Source organism: Canis lupus, chromosome 16, assembly GCF_048164855.1.
Source record: "Canis lupus baileyi chromosome 16, mCanLup2.hap1, whole genome shotgun sequence".
Lineage (NCBI taxonomy): Eukaryota > Metazoa > Chordata > Mammalia > Carnivora > Canidae > Canis > Canis lupus.
This window is the reverse complement of record NC_132853.1, coordinates 35671419-35690370: the sequence shown is the minus strand read 5'-3', so window position 1 is coordinate 35690370 and position 18952 is coordinate 35671419. Positions and strand designations below refer to the sequence as shown.

Sequence of the window (18952 nt, the reverse complement as noted above, 5' to 3'; positions counted from 1 at the left end):
ATGCACGTACATCCTACAACACAGATGAAGATGACTAAATTATTTACAGAGATAATTCTTTATCCTGTTTCAGTGGTCCAGTGTGGGCTATTATTTTACTGGGCTACCAGTTTATTAAACTCAACATGTATTTTGTTAGAATGTAAATTCTAAGATAGCAGGAGTGATCATCTGTCCAGTGCAATGAGATATCCTTAGAGCTTAGCACAGTGCCAAGCACTTGGTAGGTATTCAGTATGTATCCAATGACAAAACAAATAGGTACGATTGCATGGCATCCATTATGCTAGATGCTATAGGACACATTGATACAGCAGAATATATCATCTCTGTCCACAGAAAATTTACAGTCTTGTCATAAGAACATGGGCAGGGATCCCTCGGTGGCACAGCGGTTTGGCGCCTGCCTTTGGCCCAGGGCGCGATCCTGGAGACCCGGGATTGAATCCCACGTCGGGCTCCCGGTGCATGGAGCCTGCTTCTCCCTCTGCCTGTGTCTCTGCGCCTCTCTCTCTCTCTCTCTCTGTGACTATCATAAATAAATAAAAATTAAAAAAAAAAGAACATGGGCAATATGTGAAACACACCACAGCTTGACGCTGGCTGGCTTGGTTTTCAACATTAGTCAGTACCATACCCACCACAGTTAGGGCTCAAAGAACTAAGCTGGCAGTAAGCTAGGCACTGTGGACCAGGGAAATAGGACAGCTGATTGACGTAATGACAGAAGAGGCAGAAAATGGCCTTACATAATGTCAAATCTCTGTATAGATGTTTATTATAGATATTACTGGTTTCAGGTTCATTAATTTCAAAGTTGGCCTTACATAATGTCAAATCTCTGTATAGATGTTTATTACAGATATTACTGGTTTCAGGTTCATTAATTTCAAAGTTGCTAAGTACTTCTAAGTTTGTTCCAGATGTACCTCACTAGATCCACTCGGCAGCTGGGGAATTTTTCATGTGTCAGTTGCACAGAAGTCTAAATTCTAAGAAACAGTAACCATCAGGTTGATATAGTTCCAAGAAAAATGAAACCATTCATTAAAAAAAAAAAAAAAGAGAGAGAAAGGCACCTAACCTGCCTTGTGACATGCCTCACATTGCCGTTTAGCCAACCACTTCATCCCTGGGTCATGACTATCCCTGCAAGCGCATACCTCGTCCAGCCAGCAGAAGGAAGGACACTAGTATTTACTGAGTGCCTTCCATGTTCAACAGGCAAGGGTGCCTCTTCTTATTCCTACTTAGCAGCCACCACAAGACTTTGGGGTTGGCTTTTTTCAAACATTTTTAAAAAATTTATTTATTCATTAGAGACACAGAAGCAGAGACATAGGCAGAGGAAGAAGCAGGCTCCTTGCAGGGAGCCTGTTGCAGGACTTGATCCTGGACCCGGGATCACACCCTGAGCTGAAGGCAGATGTTCAGCCACTGAGCCACCCAGGTGTCCTGGGGTTGGCTTTTAAACTCATTTTCGATTTTTTTTTTTTATCAAAGTGGTCACTAAAAAAAGAAAAGCACACATAGTTGTCCAAGTTGCATACATGGCAAGGTTTGTAAGAAGAGTCCTCCACCTACTCCATCCTATCTGATCCCGTAGGTGAGAGACATAAATGTTCTTTTAAATGACAAAAGCAGGGGCACCTGGGTGGCTCAGTGGTTGAGCATCTGCCTTTGGCTCAGGTCGTGATCCTGGGGTCCTGCGATCGAGTCCCACCTCAGACTCCCAGCCGGGAGCTTGCTTCTCCGTCTGCCTAATGTCTCTGCCTCTCTCTGTGTCTCACATGAGTAAATAAAATCTAAAAGAAAAAATAATAAATAAATGACAAGCAGTGTTTGACCCAGGCTGTCTGCCTCCATGGCTCATAGTCTACTTCTACCAGGACAAATGACACTCCAAAAGAATTTAAACTTGGTTGTCCCTGTAACCAAATATCTTTTCGCACATATCAAAATTTCACACCTCATATTTTAAGTAGGAAGATCCTAGTAGCTTTTAGTTCTACTTAGCCTTATTTTGCCTATGCCAAAACTTCTGACCCATGGAACTAATCTAAACTACTGCAAATACCATTAAACTTACTCACATTAATTATCTCAAATTAAGCAAGGGAGGAGAGACAGTAAAATTCAATTAACCAGCAAAAGCTAGGAATTAAACAAAAACCAGGAAGACAAAGAAAAATAATTGAGGGGAAATCCTCTGTGGTCATAATTAATATGTTCTTCCCAAAGACCTCTGGGCTCTCAGCCTTTTGGGCACGTGGCAGGACTGCATGTTCTGACCCTGTCCCCTCCTCTGTAGTTGGGTGGAGCCCCGGGACTACTTCTGGATGGTAGTACATCACGAGTAGAAGTGGCAAGCAGAAGGACAGGACATTTTCTAACTGATGAGACCTTCTAGACTGCTCTTCCCTCTGCTCCAGGAACCACCAATCTTCAGGATGACAACTGCTATCACCCTGGGTCCCGGAGTGACTATAATGACCTACAGGATATGCAAAGTGCAGTGGATTTTATTTTTATTTTTCATTTAATTTTACACAGAGTGTGTTTTTAAAACCTCTGATATCTTGCACTGGTTAGTACTCTAGAATCATGCACAATCTGGCCTTATCCTAGCTGATGCAGATGGAATCCAGGAGTGGGGTGCTGCTTCACCCCCAAAAAACTCAAATATATGGCAAAGGCTTAGGAGCTGGTGAAAAGGGGCAAGGAAACAGTTACCGGAGGCTAAAGGGACAGCAACTCTTATTATGCAGTGGTGCAATTATCGGTGAGACTATCACCTATTTATCTCAGAAGATAGAGAACTCACAGCTCTAACAGGAAAATGGACTGTTAGGACAGTGTGTTGGCTACTAGTGGCTGTATCTGACAAATCATTACATGAAAAGGATGGATTCAGAAAAGGACTGATGCGTTTATAATCAGGATTAAAGAAGTTCAGAAAGTCAGTGACTTGGAGGGTTAGAAGAAGCAGATAGATGCTTAATAAAAACAGAGAAGGTCTTGAGCTACAAATGCCAACTAGAATTCAGTCTTGAGGCAGAATCAAGGCAAAGATGTCCACAACCACTGATAAAACCTCCCAATGGACCAAGGCAGTACCCAGTAAAATAGCTTTTCTAAAAGAGACCAAGGAGTAGGTGCTTTCACCAAAGCAGTTTCTTGGTGTATTTTGCTACAAAGCCTATTTCTCTAGTGTGAAGTGGTTCGAATGCTATTAGTAGACGGGGAAATCATGTCCGTGTAACACCAAAGTCCTGTTGGTTAAAAATGATATTTTCCCCTGTAAGTTAATGTTTAAAGGGATCAAGAGAAAGCTTTCTCACAATGAACAAGATAGCCTTAGCAATATATGAAGACTTTAAGAAAAGAGCCGAACATCCTACTTCTTCTGTACTTTCCTTAATGCAAGTAGTGGCTGGGTCAGCTGCTTCATGAACCATTAAACTTTCCATGTTAAATCTGGTGAAGTTAAATATGTTTCCCCTCCTGTGTTTAAAAAAGTTTTGTTTTTTAATATTCATTTATTTATTTGAGAGAAAGAGAGCACAAGCACAAGCAGGGGGAGGGGCAGAGGGAGAGGGAAAAGCAGACTCCCTACTGAGCAGTCTATTGTAAGCGAATGTCTTCAAGACCCTAATCTCAGAGGAGGAAACAGTCACCCAGGGGATTAAGTCTGTAAAGATTCAACTGATTGATACTGGGTGCATATGCCAATGGAGATTTAGTATACTTATAGTATATATTTAATATGTTTATTATATTTATAATTATTGTTTTTATTAATGTACTGGTTACAGTGTTTCACAGATTTTGAAGGCTCTGCCTCAATCTGATTTTTTCCATAAGCCCCCACTTATTTTAATGTACAATTTTGAAGAATCCAGGAAGGCATATATGACATTATAGGAGAAATACCTATACTCAAAATTAAGTCAAGGGAGAAGTATGGGACCACTAAGACAGAGTTATGTAGCAAATTTAAGTATGATTAGGATCTTTTGTGGACGTGGCTAAGGCCCATGTTGCTGACTGGAAACTAATAAAAAGCCAATTAAGTTTTTGAGAGTTGGGATGCCTGGGTGGCTCAGCAGTTGAGCATCTGCTTTTGGCTCAGGACATGATCCTGGAGTGCTGGGATTGAGTCCCACATCGGGCTTCCTACATGGAGCCTGCTTCTGCCTCTGCCTCTCTCTGTGTCTCTCATGAATAAATAAATAAATAAAATCTTAAAAGAAAAAGTTTTTGAGAGTTATACTGCCAAAAAACCCCTCCAGACTGGGTTAAAAGAGACAGTTACTGTTCAAGACTTAAAATGGTCTCTGGGTTCTCAAGCGTCTATGGCAGGAAGCAGGATAGCTTGACCATTCCCCTAAGGGGGTATATTCTTCATTGTCCATTTCACATACAACCAAAGATGGTAATAGGAAAAGAAGAAAGGAGGGACCAAGAGGATGAAGCTAGGGAGCAAAGAAAAAAACAAGTGAGCTATTCCTAACGAGCCTAACCAGGGTCTATTCAAGAACATTCCCCAACCCTGAAGAGGCCCTCTCAATGATTGCTCAGAGATTTCAGAATTTCCTACATATCTATTCCTCCCCCTTACAAATGGAAGGATTTTTATTATGCTGCCGGTAGTCACGACTGCATTTTGTATGTGGGGGTAGGGACCATGTGTCAGTTTCTTTCATGAGTCCCTGAGCCAAGAAAAACAACATCTGGATCCAACATCTGCACATCATCTACTTACCATCATCATACCCTGTGTCACTCAGAGATCCTGGACTTTGAGCTTCGTGCCATGACTGGATAGGCCCTTGGGTTCCCTACCTTGTGAAGGGAGTGAGTGTATTTTGCCTATGAGAAACAGCAGCCTGAGTGCCTGATGGACAAAAGGATGGTGCTGTTTATCAAGTACTTCCAGCTGTCTCTCTGGTGAAGGCAGTGGTATCTTCCCTGCCTCTACCATAGTCATGCGGGAATACCTGACTGGTTCTAGCCATGATGCTGTGAAATAAGAGATGTACATCAGCTCTGAGCTATTGTATTTCATTGCTAATGAAAGACCCTCCAGACCTCTTTTCTGTCTTAGGCATGGTAACCAGTAATGTACAAGAACATGGTTGTTCCATCAACCTGCATCATTGAGTGATATGAACAGAGCTCCCCTGCTGATTTATCACGGCCATGTAGTGAGAAAGCCTTCACTGATTTAAGCTGAGACTGGGGAGTGATTTGTTATGGCAGCATAACCTAGCTAATATAGTTCTTCATGAATATGTACATGTATACATATTACACGTATCCGCTATCCCAGTCCTCAGCTAGATAGCATGAACAGAAAAATTAAGTCAAAAGTTAAACAATCAGAAAGACAAAGGGCTTAAATTCACAGGGGAGTTCTCTACTTAGTTAGAAAATAAGACCATTCTTTTAAAAAAATAAGTGCTTTATTCTATTTTAAATGATGTGTACATACATGCATTCCCATATGAACCTGACACTGGTATCTAAGGGAAATTCACAAACATCAATAAACCACACAATCACAACAGAAGATGTGGTCTAACTGTTCACTTTGAAACACACATGAGCTTTCTGCACACATTTTACTTTTCTTCACTCAATTTTGGCACCTTTTATCTTATCTCAGTTTTGATGATAATCTTCCTTTATTCTCTTTCCAGAAGGTTTAAACTATCTCCTAAGAGCATAATCGAGTAACCTTTACAAAACCAAAAGCACATTAGGGAAATTAGAACATTCCATGTTTCATTATCCAACTCTTAATGTGTATGCTCAGTTCTAACTTACTCATTACATATAATCTTAACTTCATTTTTTAGAATACTCTCTAGGTGAATACACTGAGCTCTAAGAACCTGAAAGCAGACAGAAGCAGCAAATAAGAAATAGCCCTCATTGATATTTAAAGCTGTTTAAATTCATCTCTCTTTGGTATTAAAACAAGTTCTTAGAGATCATTTCTCCTGCTTCTTAAAATAAATTCCAAACTAAAGTGGGTCATTCTTTAGTGTCTGGTTATAATTAATATTATACAACTTAGGAAAAAATGTGGTATGTTTGTCAAAGGGTATACAAATTGAGAAGCAACCAGTTCTGGCACTCTACATGCTTGACCAGCTACTGGGAAGAAAATACAGTTTTAGGAAAAAAAACCAGGGGCCCCTGGGTGGCTCAGTCAGTGTCTAACTCCTGATTTCAGCTCAGGCGCTGATCTCAGGGTTGAGATGGAGCCCCACGTGGGCACTGTACTCAGCAGGGAGTCTGCTTGAGATTTTCTCTCTGCCCTTCCTCTGTCCCTCTCAGAAAAAAGGGGGGAGGTGCCTGTATGACTCTAAGCATCTGACTTCAGCTCAGGTCATGATCTCAGGGTCCTGGGATCAAGCCCCATGTCAGGTTCCATGCTCAGCAGGGAATCACCTTCTCCCTCTCTCTCCCTCTGCCCTTCTCTCCACTTTTGTGCTCTCTCAAATAAATAAAATCTTTAAATAAATAAATCTTTAAAAAAAGAATTAGAAAATATAATAGCATATTATAGTCAAGTACAACTTCCAGAATGTGCTTCTTTTCTCATGCCATTTTTCCCCAAGTAGACTACAAACCAAGTTACATGGTCTTCTAGAATGTTTATTTATGTTTAGTCTTTAAGGAAAAATAACTTCGTTCCCTGAAAAGTTTTAAGAGTTAATTTTTGACAAATCCAACAGGGCTTTTTTTCTATAAAAATATGTATCTATTCATTCTCTTTTTATGTTAAAAAGGCTATTTGGGGCGAGTCTCTTCAAGTTAAATGGGTAACTGTGTAAAACATATCACTCTGCCACCTATGCTTATCCTACTTGCAGAACCACTTCCATTAACCTGTTTCCAAAGCTCAAACTATCTATGCACTGCCAGACCATGAGTCCTGCTAAATGGAAAGTTTTCTGAAGCGGACAACTATCCATGAGGATCAGGCCAAAAGTACAAACTACCAAGAAATGGAAAGGAACAAGAAGGGAAAGATAAGTGCATATCAACAAAATTCTTCCCCCCCTCCAAATTCACTAGGAAGAGTGGACAGGATGACAGTTGGGTCTGTGATAATAATGGTCTGATACTTTACTCAAAGCTTTATGGCTTTTGCAGAAGGCTACTCACTTCTTTCCTATTAGGAAAGTATGTTAGTGATACATCTGCCAAGTGACAACTAATCTCAATGTCTCTGGACAGTCAAATAATAGTATTTAACAACTATATACACTTGAGTAAAAAAAAAAAAAAAAGGAGAAATCTGGAAATTTAGAAGATAAAAATCACATCTAGTTAGAGAACTCAGAAAAAGTCTGTGAAAGTCCATGGATTTCAGAGAAGCTTGAATGTATGTATAACATATTACATGTAATAAAACAAACACACAATTGAGCAAGATAAAATAAATTTAAAATAAGTAAAAAAAACTGAAGTAGGAAAGATAATACCAGGAATCAGGATAAAATAAAAGCACAAACCATCTCATACTAAATATTCTATCAGTACTGACAAAAATAAAAATTTAAATATTTGACTTGTAATTTTAAAAATTTTACAAGAATGTGTACTTTATGAAATAACTATTTAATATCTCTACCTGGTAATTAAGTTGAGTTTAAAACTCATGTCTACACTAAAAGCTTAATTGTTTTCTTTTTTTTTAAAGATTTAGTTTATTTGAAAGAGAGAGAAAGAGAATGAATGCATAAGCGGGAGAAGGGGCAGAGGGAGAGGAAGAGAGAGAATCCTCAAAGCAGATTCCTTGCAAAGTGCAGAGCATGACATGAGCCTTAATCCCAGGACCTCAGATTGTGACTTGAGCCAAAATCAAGAGCTGACTGCTTAACTGATTGAGCCATCCAGGCACCCCTAATTTTTTTCTTAATACAGTAGATTCTACTAGTCTAAAATGAAATTTCTCTGTGTCCTTGTCTTTTTCTTAAAAAGAATCTCTAAGAGTAAGACAACTTCCAAAATACCTATAGAGGACAATAGAAGTCTCACGACTTAAGATCCTAAACTGCTACAACATAATTTTAATAAGTACAGTAAGAATCATTTAGATCTCTCTGATCTTGTTCTTTTATATAAGACAAACTATATTATTATGGCAAAGAATGTGTGACCAAAAAGGCTTAGTGGGGACCAATAACTATAGTTCATTTTTAACCCAAGTTTTGGTACTGTCAACCGTTAAATGTTACCAATCTATACCTCAGTCTGTCAACATGAAAAGTGGGAGCCACGAAAACAAACTGCAAAACTGAAAGCTCAGTAAATTCTACTCTTTAATTTACAAAGTGTACATGGTATTAGTGATAATAATTTGCATTTATATGATGTTTTACAGTTTGAATAGAACACATTTATCATGCATTTATTAAACATTTATGAAGTGCCCACTATGTGTTTGGCATTGTAGGAGCTGGAGCCATCAAGGTGTTCAAAGGTCTAAGTAGGGAGGCAGACATGAAAACCCATAATCACAGTATAGTGTAATAAGAACAACTACAAAAGACAGCACAGCACAGCCCAGCGGTGAAGAGCACAAACTGAAGCCTGACTGTCTGTATCAGAAATCTGGCTCCAACACATACCAGAGTTAGGAGGCCTTGGTTGAATTATTTAACCTATGTCTCATTTTCTGTATCTGTAGAATGAGGATAATAATTATGTTTGCCTCATGGCGTGTTACTGGGATTACATGAGTTAATAAATATAAACGCTTATAAGAGTACTAAGCAACAGTAAGCACTGTTCTAAGTGTTCTGTGAATAAACACACTCACCTATACACGCACGATACAAAGGCCGTGTGGAAAAAGGAGGTGATTAACTGGTGTAAAATGTGGTGGATCTCTCAGAGAAGTTTCAGAGATAAGAAAAAGTTAGAGCTGGTTTTAAAAGGACAAGCAGAAGTCAGAGAGATGGAGAAGGGAAGTAGGAAAGTTGCATGCAAGAAACTCAACATGAAAAAGACAGGAATGAAACCACATAGGGTTTTGTTTATCTCATTTAAGCATCATTGCCCTCTAATGACTTGGGACTGTTGTTCCTAATTCACAGCTGAGACTCAGTTTAATAACTTTCCCACTGTCATTGCTGGTTAAGTGATGGAGCAAGCGCTGGAAATCTGGTTTTCTCTTTGCCCCAGTTTACCAATCATCTCTTATGAGCTAAATAAAATTACTTCAAAAGATGTATTTAGGCCTTAAACAAAAACATATCTTGAATGACGCAAAGTAAAAAATAAAATTCTAGACTAGTGTTCAAGGGTATAAGTTTTAACCTTAGCTAGTGAATGCCCACTTCTTTCCACAATGCCTTGAATGTTCGATTAATTCACATGAAAGGGCAACTGCGTGACTTAGTCGATTAAGCATTTGACTTCAACTCAGCTCATGATCTTGGGGTCCTGGGACTAAGCCTCACTCACATCAGGCTCTGAGATCAGCGGGAAGCCAGCTTGTCCCCTGCCCCTTCCCTTGCTATGTATGCTCTCTCTTTCCCCCCAATCAATCAATCTCTAAAAAAAATTCACATGGATACATTTCAGTTTTCAGTGTGACTCATCTGCACTTGGTGTTTCACAGTAACCAATCTGACCAAGTAAAGATTTAAATTATGTTTCAGTTTATTTTCTTGCAACAAAATCATTAAGTTTTCAATGGATGAAACCTAAAGAAAACTGTGGACTTTATTTTTTTTTTTTAATTTTTAAATTTATTTATGATAGTCACACACACACACAGAGAGAGGCAAAGACATAGGCAGAGGGAGAAGCAGGCTCCATGCACTGGGAGCCCGATGTGGGATTCGATCCCGGGTCTCCAGGATCGCACCCTGGGCCAAAGGCAGGCACCAAACCGCTGCGCCACCCAGGGATCCCGAAGACTGTGGACTTTAAACTTGATGTGTAAAGAGCAAGTTACAGATATAAAATTGACAGTGAAAAAAGTTCTGTGTCACAAGATTAGTAGCATACTATAAATGTCCTTCATTTCCAAGGGTGCGCACAAAATCAACCTAGGTTGCACTAGAAAATCTACAAACATAGCATGTGGAAGTCAACTTTACAACAAGCAAAATCTCAAATGACACACATCACTGGGCCATATTTTAGATAAATATTATAAAGTGCTCTCAGATGCCTATATTTTGTATAGTTGAAAAATACAACTAATTTTAATGCAATCTCACCTAATACAATTTCACATGTCAATTATTTTTTAAGCAGTCCACCTAATCCATTATCTGTAAGAAATGGAACTGAGAAATTCCTGTCACCTTCAGTTTTAGACAAAGCTTTTATAAAAATAAATTTTCACTGTAGTTATTTTTTCACATGCATTTAAATGAGACTGCCATTGTGTTTCCTCAATAATACGCAGGAGAAGCTAGGAGAAAGAGGACAAAGAAGGGGTACTCCTCCTAAGGTACTACCTAATTACCTTCAAGCATCAACAGTCCCCACATCTCCGTAGAAGACAATAAAAATGAATGTGCATTACTCATCACAGTGGCTTAAGCAACCTTAGCTTTCACCCGTAACCCCCTAGGGCCAAAGAAGAAATCAAATACTAAGTAGGCTACACTGCAGGACCTGGATGATCACACAGTATATTCAGAACATCTTTCCATTATTCAATTCACAAACGTCATCTAGAGACAGGAGAATGTAATTTAAACAAAGGAGTTCTTTTTCAAAGAAGAGTAAGAGTTTTGTATTACTGCTATCTTTTCCGTTAAAATCTGACAAAGCCCTGGCTGCAGGAATGCTCAAATGAGATTCTGTACCCTTAAAAACAGTCAGAACATATCCCCTCTTGTAGATATATAATCTTGGAAAGTCTCAGTCTAGCCTTGACCAAAGTTGTTTTACGGAATGCAACTAATTAATGCACTAGTCTGTTTTCAAAATGGCTATCTGTGTGAGTACCCTGACCATTATGAACCCTGATATCCTGCTTATTAGCTTTAAGAAAAATCAGAGACTAAAGGCCTTGTGAATCATTCTTGTTCACACTGTGGCTCCCTATAATGTAAGCCTTTATGGGAGGCCTATCTAATCTATATGTCTTGTCATGATGACAAGATTATCATGAACTTGAATGAAAAACTCATTCAGAAAATGAAAATAACTGAGAAAGGTCCTCATTACATTCTTATATTTTACAGAAATAAGAATCACAAATATTTTAGATGTGTAAACAACAAATATTTCAAATGCGTAAACAACACCAGGAAATGTTAGAATTTAGACCCATCAAGACTGTTACTATTTTCTAACTAACAGAGCATTTTTTACACTTCAAAAATTTAATACTTGGAAAGTAAATTTAACTGAACTAGTCTTCAACCAGCAGTTGAATTCTAAAACAAAAATATTTGATGGTAGATGGGAAGGCCAATATCCTACTTAACCCAGTTTACAGCTTTGGACAAGGCAGCTGATCTCACCCATTCCTTTTTTTGGAATGTTCCTCACCCGTTTTCACCGTGTCCCCCTGTAAAACTAGAATAACAGTACCCACACCTATATAATCTGATAACAGGCAAAGTTCCCAGTACAGGGGGTGTTTCACTGCTGGCTTCTTTCTCCTTCTTATTTGAGAAACTCTTTCTTAAAGAGGTTGTAAATTATGGGTGGTAGAGCAGAGATTTATGTAATTTTAGTTGGTTGCATGCATTTTTCCATAGTGAACATGAGGTAATGAAGATGAAAAAAAGCAAAAGATAGGGAAGGCAAAGTAAGTTTGAAAAATGAAATATGAAGGGTGCCTGGGTGGCACAATCAGTGAAGCGTCCGACTCTTGATTTCAGGTCAAGTCATGATCTCAGGGTTGTGATACAGTCTCAGGTTGGGCTCCAGACTGAGCATAGAGTCTGATTAAAATTCTCTCTCGGGGATCCCTAGGTGGCGCAGCGGTTTAGCGCCTGCCTTTGGCCCAGGGCGCGATCCTGGAGACCAGGGATCGAATCCCACGTGGGGCTCCCAGTGCATGGAGCCTGCTTCTCCCTCTGCCTATGTCTATGCCTCTCTCTCTCTCTCTCTCTCTGTGTGACTATCATAAATAAATAAAAATTTAAAAAAAAACTTAAAAAAATTCTCTCTCACTCTCCCATTTGCTCTCTCTTCCCTTCTCTAAAAAGAAATAAACAGGATGAAACTGGCTAAACAGACACATGAAAAGATGCTCAACATTGCTCATCATCAGGGAAATGCAAATCAAAACCACAATGAGGTATCACCTCACACCTGTCAAAAGGGCTAAAATAAAAAACACAAGAAACAACAAGTGTTGGCGAGGATGTGGAGAAAAAGAAACCCTTGTGTACTGTTGGTGGGAATGCAAACTGGTTCAGCCACTGTGGAAAACAGTTTGACAGTTCCTCAAAAAGTTAAACATAGAGTTACCATATGACCCAGCAATTTCACTCTTAGGTATATGCTCAAGAGAATTGAAAATAAATGTTCATACAAAAACTTGCATATAGGGGCACCTGGGTTGGCTCAGTAGTTGAGCATCTGTCTCTGGCTCAGGATGTGATCCCGGGTCCTGGGATCAAGTTCTGCATTGGGTTCCCCACAGGGAACCTGCTTCTCCCTCTGCCTGTCTCTCTGCCCCTCTCTCTGTGTCTCTCATGAATAAATAAATAAAATCTTTAAAAAAACTTGCATATCAATGTTCACAGCATTACTCATAATAGCCCCAAAGTGGAAACCATCCAAATATACATGAACTTACGAATGCATAAAGAAAATGCATATCCATACAATGTCAAAAAAAAGGAATGGAGTACTGATAGAGTGCAACATATATAAATGGATCCTGAAAAAATCACCCTAAGTGAAGGAAGCTACACATAAAAGGCTACATGTTGTGTAGCTAGCAAGTCCATGGTGACAGAGAGTAGATCAATGAGTGACAGGAGCTGGGGGTAAGGAGGAGCAGGAAGGGCTGCTAATGGGTTCCAGGCTTCTTTTTGAGGGATGAAAATGTTCTGGAATTAGATAATGGTGATGGCTGCACAACCTTGTGAGTATACTAAAAACCACTGAACCATACATTTTTAAGTGGAGAATTATGTGGGAGATGAATTATATCTCAATAAAAAGAGATAAAATGAAACAGACTATCTGGACACAAATAGTCTCAAGGTGGACTGAAAAAATAAGATTATCTGCAAATTGTGATAGTTTACATAAAAATGACATTACTGGATGACCTAGTAGGCCGGAAACGAAGGGCTAGGCTCTAACAGCAGTAATGCAGTGACACTGAGTGTAATTGCCAACATGTCCTACACTGCTGGGCAGGCTATTTCACCTTTCCGGCCCTGGTTTCCTCAACCAGACAGCTAAAGGATTCCCTCCAGCACTGACATTGACTGTGTTGATTATGTTTTCATTCTTTTGTCTAATTCATCTGGTCACTTACTGCCACACAGCCATTCCCAAACTTTTCAACAAGGGCTGTCACACACTCTTCTCTCCACCCCTAAATCCCCTGCCACATTCCCATGGAGCACTGCTTTTAAAATATTGTCTCAGAATTTACATTTAGATCATACTTTTTTATTTCTTACTAACCAAATATGAAAACAGCCATCAAAATGTTTTGTTAGATTGTCTGGCTTTCCCATATTTCCAATGCACTTTTGAACATTAAAATTATTTTATGGGGGGCCTGGGTAGCTCAGTTGGTTAAGCATCTGCCTTTAGCTCAGGTCATGATCCTGAGGTCCTAGGACTGAGTCCCACACATCAGGCTCCCAGGTTAACAGGGAGCCTGCTTCTCCTTCTCCCTCTGCCCCCCACCCCTTGTGCTCTCTCCTGATCTCTCAAATAAATAAATAAATAAATAAATAAATAAATAAATAAAATCTTTTAAAGTAGCTTATGAATCTCAGGTTGAGGATGCCTGGGTTAAGGGAATATATTATGTATGGTCTTGAAATAAGTATAATACAAATGAGATCAATCCTGCAACCTTATCCATGGTATAGGTTAGGTTTTTCCAAAAACAGTTTTTCCAAAATTGGGTCCACCACACTTTCTTAGGGCGGAAAGAGACAGGATTACGCTTAACGTCATCCCTTGGATGATTCTATTCAGTCCTTTGCCTTAGTAAGAAAGCATTTAAGGCAAGATGCCCAACAGGATGTGGAAGAAATCCATGAAGCCTCAGATACCGGCCAATATTCATTGCTACCTTTTCCTTTTTTTAATGGTCCTCTTTAAAAAAAAAAATAAGTTAAAGGCTGAATGAAACAAAACCAAGTGACAATGCCACAACTGTATCAAAATTAAAGGCAAAAGTGGTGGCATAGAGCACAACTTTACTCAGTAGAGGTATTCTACATTGGTTGCTAGTAAAATGACCCAATGGATTCTCTCTCCCTTTTTTGGGAAGTAGAGATGACCACAGAGAAAAAAGGGATGACTTCACCACATTGAGTTATGGTTATGAATCTTCACAAGACAGTAGATCCAGCATCTCACAGTCTTGGAAGTGACGGGACTCTATTTAGTAAAACTGTTACTCAAACACAAGGTTTATTTATGAATGCCCAGATCTCCTGTTTTTCCAAAGAGAGAAATAGCTTTTTTTTTTATTATAAAGGTAACAATTATAGTTAAAAAGGGTTTATACAACTAAGCATTTTCTTTCTTTTTTTAAAAGATTTATTTATTTGAGAAAAGGGGGGGGGGGGCGGAGGCAGAGGGAGAGTCTTAAGCAGACTTCCCGCTGAGCACAGAGCTCCAAGCGAGTTCAATGTCACGACCCTGAGATAGGGACCTGAACTGAAACCAAGAGTCAGATGCTCAACTGATCACGCCAGCCAGGCACCCCCACTAAGCATTTTCTGTCCAATTCTCACACTCTACTCTTTATTCACAAGCTCTATCATCTATTTATATGCAAAGCATCAAGCATCTAATATAAGAAGATATTTATTTACCCATTCCTTCAAATAACTACTGTTGGCCCTAACCTTCGCAAGCTTAAAATGTGTTTGGAGAGCTAGCAACTATATAGAAAAAATAAGTCGCAACTGCCAAATAAAACAAGTGCTATTTCTTTTAAAGGTGCCATATAGGGCAGCCTGGGTGGCTCAGTGGTTTAGCGTATGCTTTCAGCCCAGGGTGTGATCCTAGAGACCCGGGATCCAGTCCCATGTTGGGCTCCCTGCATGGAGCCTGCTTCTCCCTCTGCCTGTATCTCTGCTTCTCTCTCTGTGTGTCTCTCATGAATAGATAAGAAAAACAAAAAAAAAAAACAAAAAAAAAACGCTGCCATATAATTATTTAAAAGGGCAAGAAAGACGTAGGATACCCAGGCTATGGAAGGCTTGAGATCTGAACTAGATCCTGAAAATGGGAGGGATCTGAAAAGGCAGAGAGGAAATTAAAAGACAGTGGAGGAGAGGGCTATGTGAGTAAACTGTCATCAGGAATGAGCACAGTATATTCCAGGGGTGTGGAGACAAAGACCTAGCCAAAGGAGTCTTGCCGGGGATTAGGAGGTGGTAAGGTTGTAAATACAGAGGAGGTACAGAAAATGGAGGGTTCTGATTGCAGGGCTGAGAAATCCATGCAACACCAAAGGTGGCAGAGAGGCAAAAAAAGGAGAATTGACAGAATTTGCTTATTAGACGTGATGGATAAAGAACAAGATCATAGATGATGTGTGCAATCTGAATTTCCATTCCTAGAGCTCAGAAGAAAACACAGGTGGGAGAGGCAAAACAAAAAATATAAATAAGACAATCAGCCTCAAATTCAAAGAGGGTATGTCTTTTGCACAATGACTAGAGAAGTCTTTTGCTAAATACTGCTAAAATTCCTTTACAATGACGATTACTGCCAAAAAAGGTAAGGCCAAACCTTCTTCAAGAATAGAACCTTCACCTTACTTCTCTAATCTCATTTCCCTCCACATCACCCCACAAACCCTGTGCACCAGCTTGCGGGTCTACTCAACGTTCCCTGAGCATTCTAGAATTTCTCTACGTCAGTTATCAGTGTATCCTGTCCCATCAGCCAAGAATGCCCTTACCTCTCTCCCTAACAAGTGAACTCCACTGATTTTTCAATATTCAATTCAAACACAACTTATTCTTTCTGAAATTCTCCAACCCCATCATCACTTCTCCTGTATTTATACTCTGCCTCTACTACCTCTAGTATACTTATTCATTCTACTTTGTATAAAAATTGTTTACCTGTCCATATTCACATTGCCAGTGATTGGCTTAGAGGTGGGCCCTTTTTTTTAAAAAAAAATTATAGATTGTATTTATTTATTTATTTATTTTGTTTTTAGATTTTATTTATTAATGAGACACACAGAGAGAAAGAGAGAGAGAGAGAGGCAGAGACACAGGCAGAGGGAGAAGCAGGCTCCATGCAGGGAGCCCAACATGGGACTCGATCCGGGGGTCCCCAGGATCATGTCCTGAGCTGAAGGTGGCGCTAAACCACTGAGCCACCGGGGCTGCCCTAGAGGTGGGCCCTTGACCAAGTTTTGGTTAGTGAGATTTAAGTGGAAGTCAGCTGGAAGGCTTCTGAAAAATATTTCCAAACTATTTATTTATTTATATTTTTAAAAGATTTTATTTATTTATTCATGAGAGACACAGATTGAAAGAGAGAGAGGCAGAGACACAGGCAGAGGGAGAAGCAGCCTCCATATAGGGAGCCCGACATGGAACTCAATCCCGGGTCTCCAGGATCCCACCCTGGGGCTGAAGGCGGCGCTAAACCGCTGAGCCACCGGGACTGCCCGATTTCCAAACTCTTAAAAAGCATAAGAAAGCAATAACCACACCCTGCTGGAACTCCTCTTATCTAGATATGATGCCTAGAATGGAGGTGCCCATCTCGTACCCATAATGGAAGATGGCCAAAGGACAAAGTAGACATTTCCTAGATGGCAGAGAGGTGGGAAGAACGTGGGTCCCTGGTGATGTCACTAAACCACAGACTTAAACCAATCCCAGACTGAGGCATCTTATTACTTGTAATGATACATTTTCTCTATTTTAAAATTATTTTGAATTGGATTATCAGTTCCAACCCAAAGCATCCTACTTGATACGGTTACATTTAAGATGGAAATTAGACATCTAAGTACAGATATCAAGTAGTCAGTTGGCTCCAAGAATGTGGAGATGGAGAGGAAGTCAGGTCTAGAGGTGAATATTTGGGAGACATCAGCATACAGAAAGAATTTAAATTTGGGGACTGGGAAGACAGCATAAAGAAAGAAAAGAAAAGCTCTGGGGCACCCTCAGGGCAGAGGAGAAAGAACCAACAAAGAAGAGAGGAGAAATTAACACACAGGTAAAAGGAAACACTAAACTGCAGGCCAAGGAAGTAGGGACATAAACACATTTTCTCAAGAAAGAAGAACTGGTCAACTGTATCAAAGCTGCTAAAGCACTGAGTAAGACAGAGAAAATTGACCACTGAATTTAGTGGCTGAATCATTCCCTAACCTGAAGGCCCCTGGTCCTTCAGAGAGACTCCTTTTCCCTGAAAACAAAAACAAAAACAAAAACAACACAGCAGTCTTGAGTTAATTAGTATACTGGCTCAGGGCTCAGACTTGGGCAGGGTTCTGGAGCTCCCACTCCCTAGCTGAGGGGCCTCCTTAACCAGCTGGCGAGGGTGTGATGAGGGAACAGAAGCTGAGGAACAGAGCTGGGGTTGGAGTCAAGACAGGGGAAAGGTCTGAATTTGGTGTTTAAAGACGGAAGAGACCTGAGTGTGCTTGAATGCTGATGGGAAGGAACACTTCTTAGCATAGGGTACCCATTACAAGAAAACATTCTGCAATTTGTTATAGTGGGAGGTTGGTTTGTTAAGCTTTCTAAAAATTGTGTATAGAAGAAAAGATATGATAAAACCACAATCTTAAGCTCCACCTCATTTTAGAACCTATCAACCAAAAGAAAAGAGATGGTACACTGCAAAAAGTAGTTAATAATAAATAGTAAATGAAAAGTGTCTACTTTTCTCTTAGTTATACTATAAAAATGGTTCTAATGTTAAAACACAAACCGGAAGTACTAAACCACAAAAATCCAGATATCAAAAGCTAAGGAAATCTAGGTAACAAAAGCGAAGGAAATCTATAATACAGCTACATAAAACCATTTGGAATACACTCCTAAAACAGTCAGTCTTCAATACTTTCTCAAATCTTAAGTATTTTTTTTTCTTTTGGTCTTATCGAAGAAATGTGTTGTCTGGAGATAAGCTTTCTATAAACTTGTGTACAACAACCACATAAGAAAATATTAAAACATTTTTATGTTCACTTCAGGAAATTCTAAAATTTAAAACCACTCCAACTTAAAATATGACCACTTCAAAGAATAAGGGATAATCTCAAAGTTAAGACCAAAACAGCTTTTGATACAAACCACTGCATGTTACAGAAACAGTAACCTAGTTTCATTTTGAGTGTAGTGTTTGTTGCCCTCAAGGGACCTACAACTTTCGAGCAAGGTTTTTTCATTAAATGCCAGATAACAGGTAAAGTATGGGGGGGGGGGGTGGATTTCAATACATCTTCATGCTACAACTCATCTTAACTCTTCAGGTTAGGGAAGAAAGACCCAATTCCTCATGAACACACACACATCCACTTCACACTGACAAACCTCTGTTAGTTACTGGTGACAAAACACTGAAACTTTAATTCTAGGCTAACCTAACCTATAAAACATGTAGCGATTTAACAATCTGCTTCTAAGGAGAAAAACCCCAAAATACAAAACCCCTCAGCATTACACAAAATTATTCTTGGCTATTTGCTTCCTGGCCCAACAACTGTTCAGTAATAACCTGGGCAGGAAAAGCTGTGAAAGATGTTCAAATACAAAAGGTA

General features: G+C 39.5%; 1 protein-coding gene across 4 annotated transcripts in view; it reads right to left on the bottom strand.

The window, feature by feature from the left end:
* ZNF652 (zinc finger protein 652) overlaps positions 1-18952 on the bottom strand; it is a 65599-nt gene that overhangs the window by 24028 nt on the left and 22619 nt on the right. The window contains exon 2 of one of the 4 annotated variants that reach the window (XM_072780159.1): positions 1651-1805. The exons of the other annotated variants lie outside the window; for them this stretch is intronic. The gene's annotated coding sequence lies outside the window, so the exon portion shown is untranslated. The remainder of the gene's footprint in view (positions 1-1650; positions 1806-18952) is intronic. 4 annotated transcript variants of the gene reach the window in all.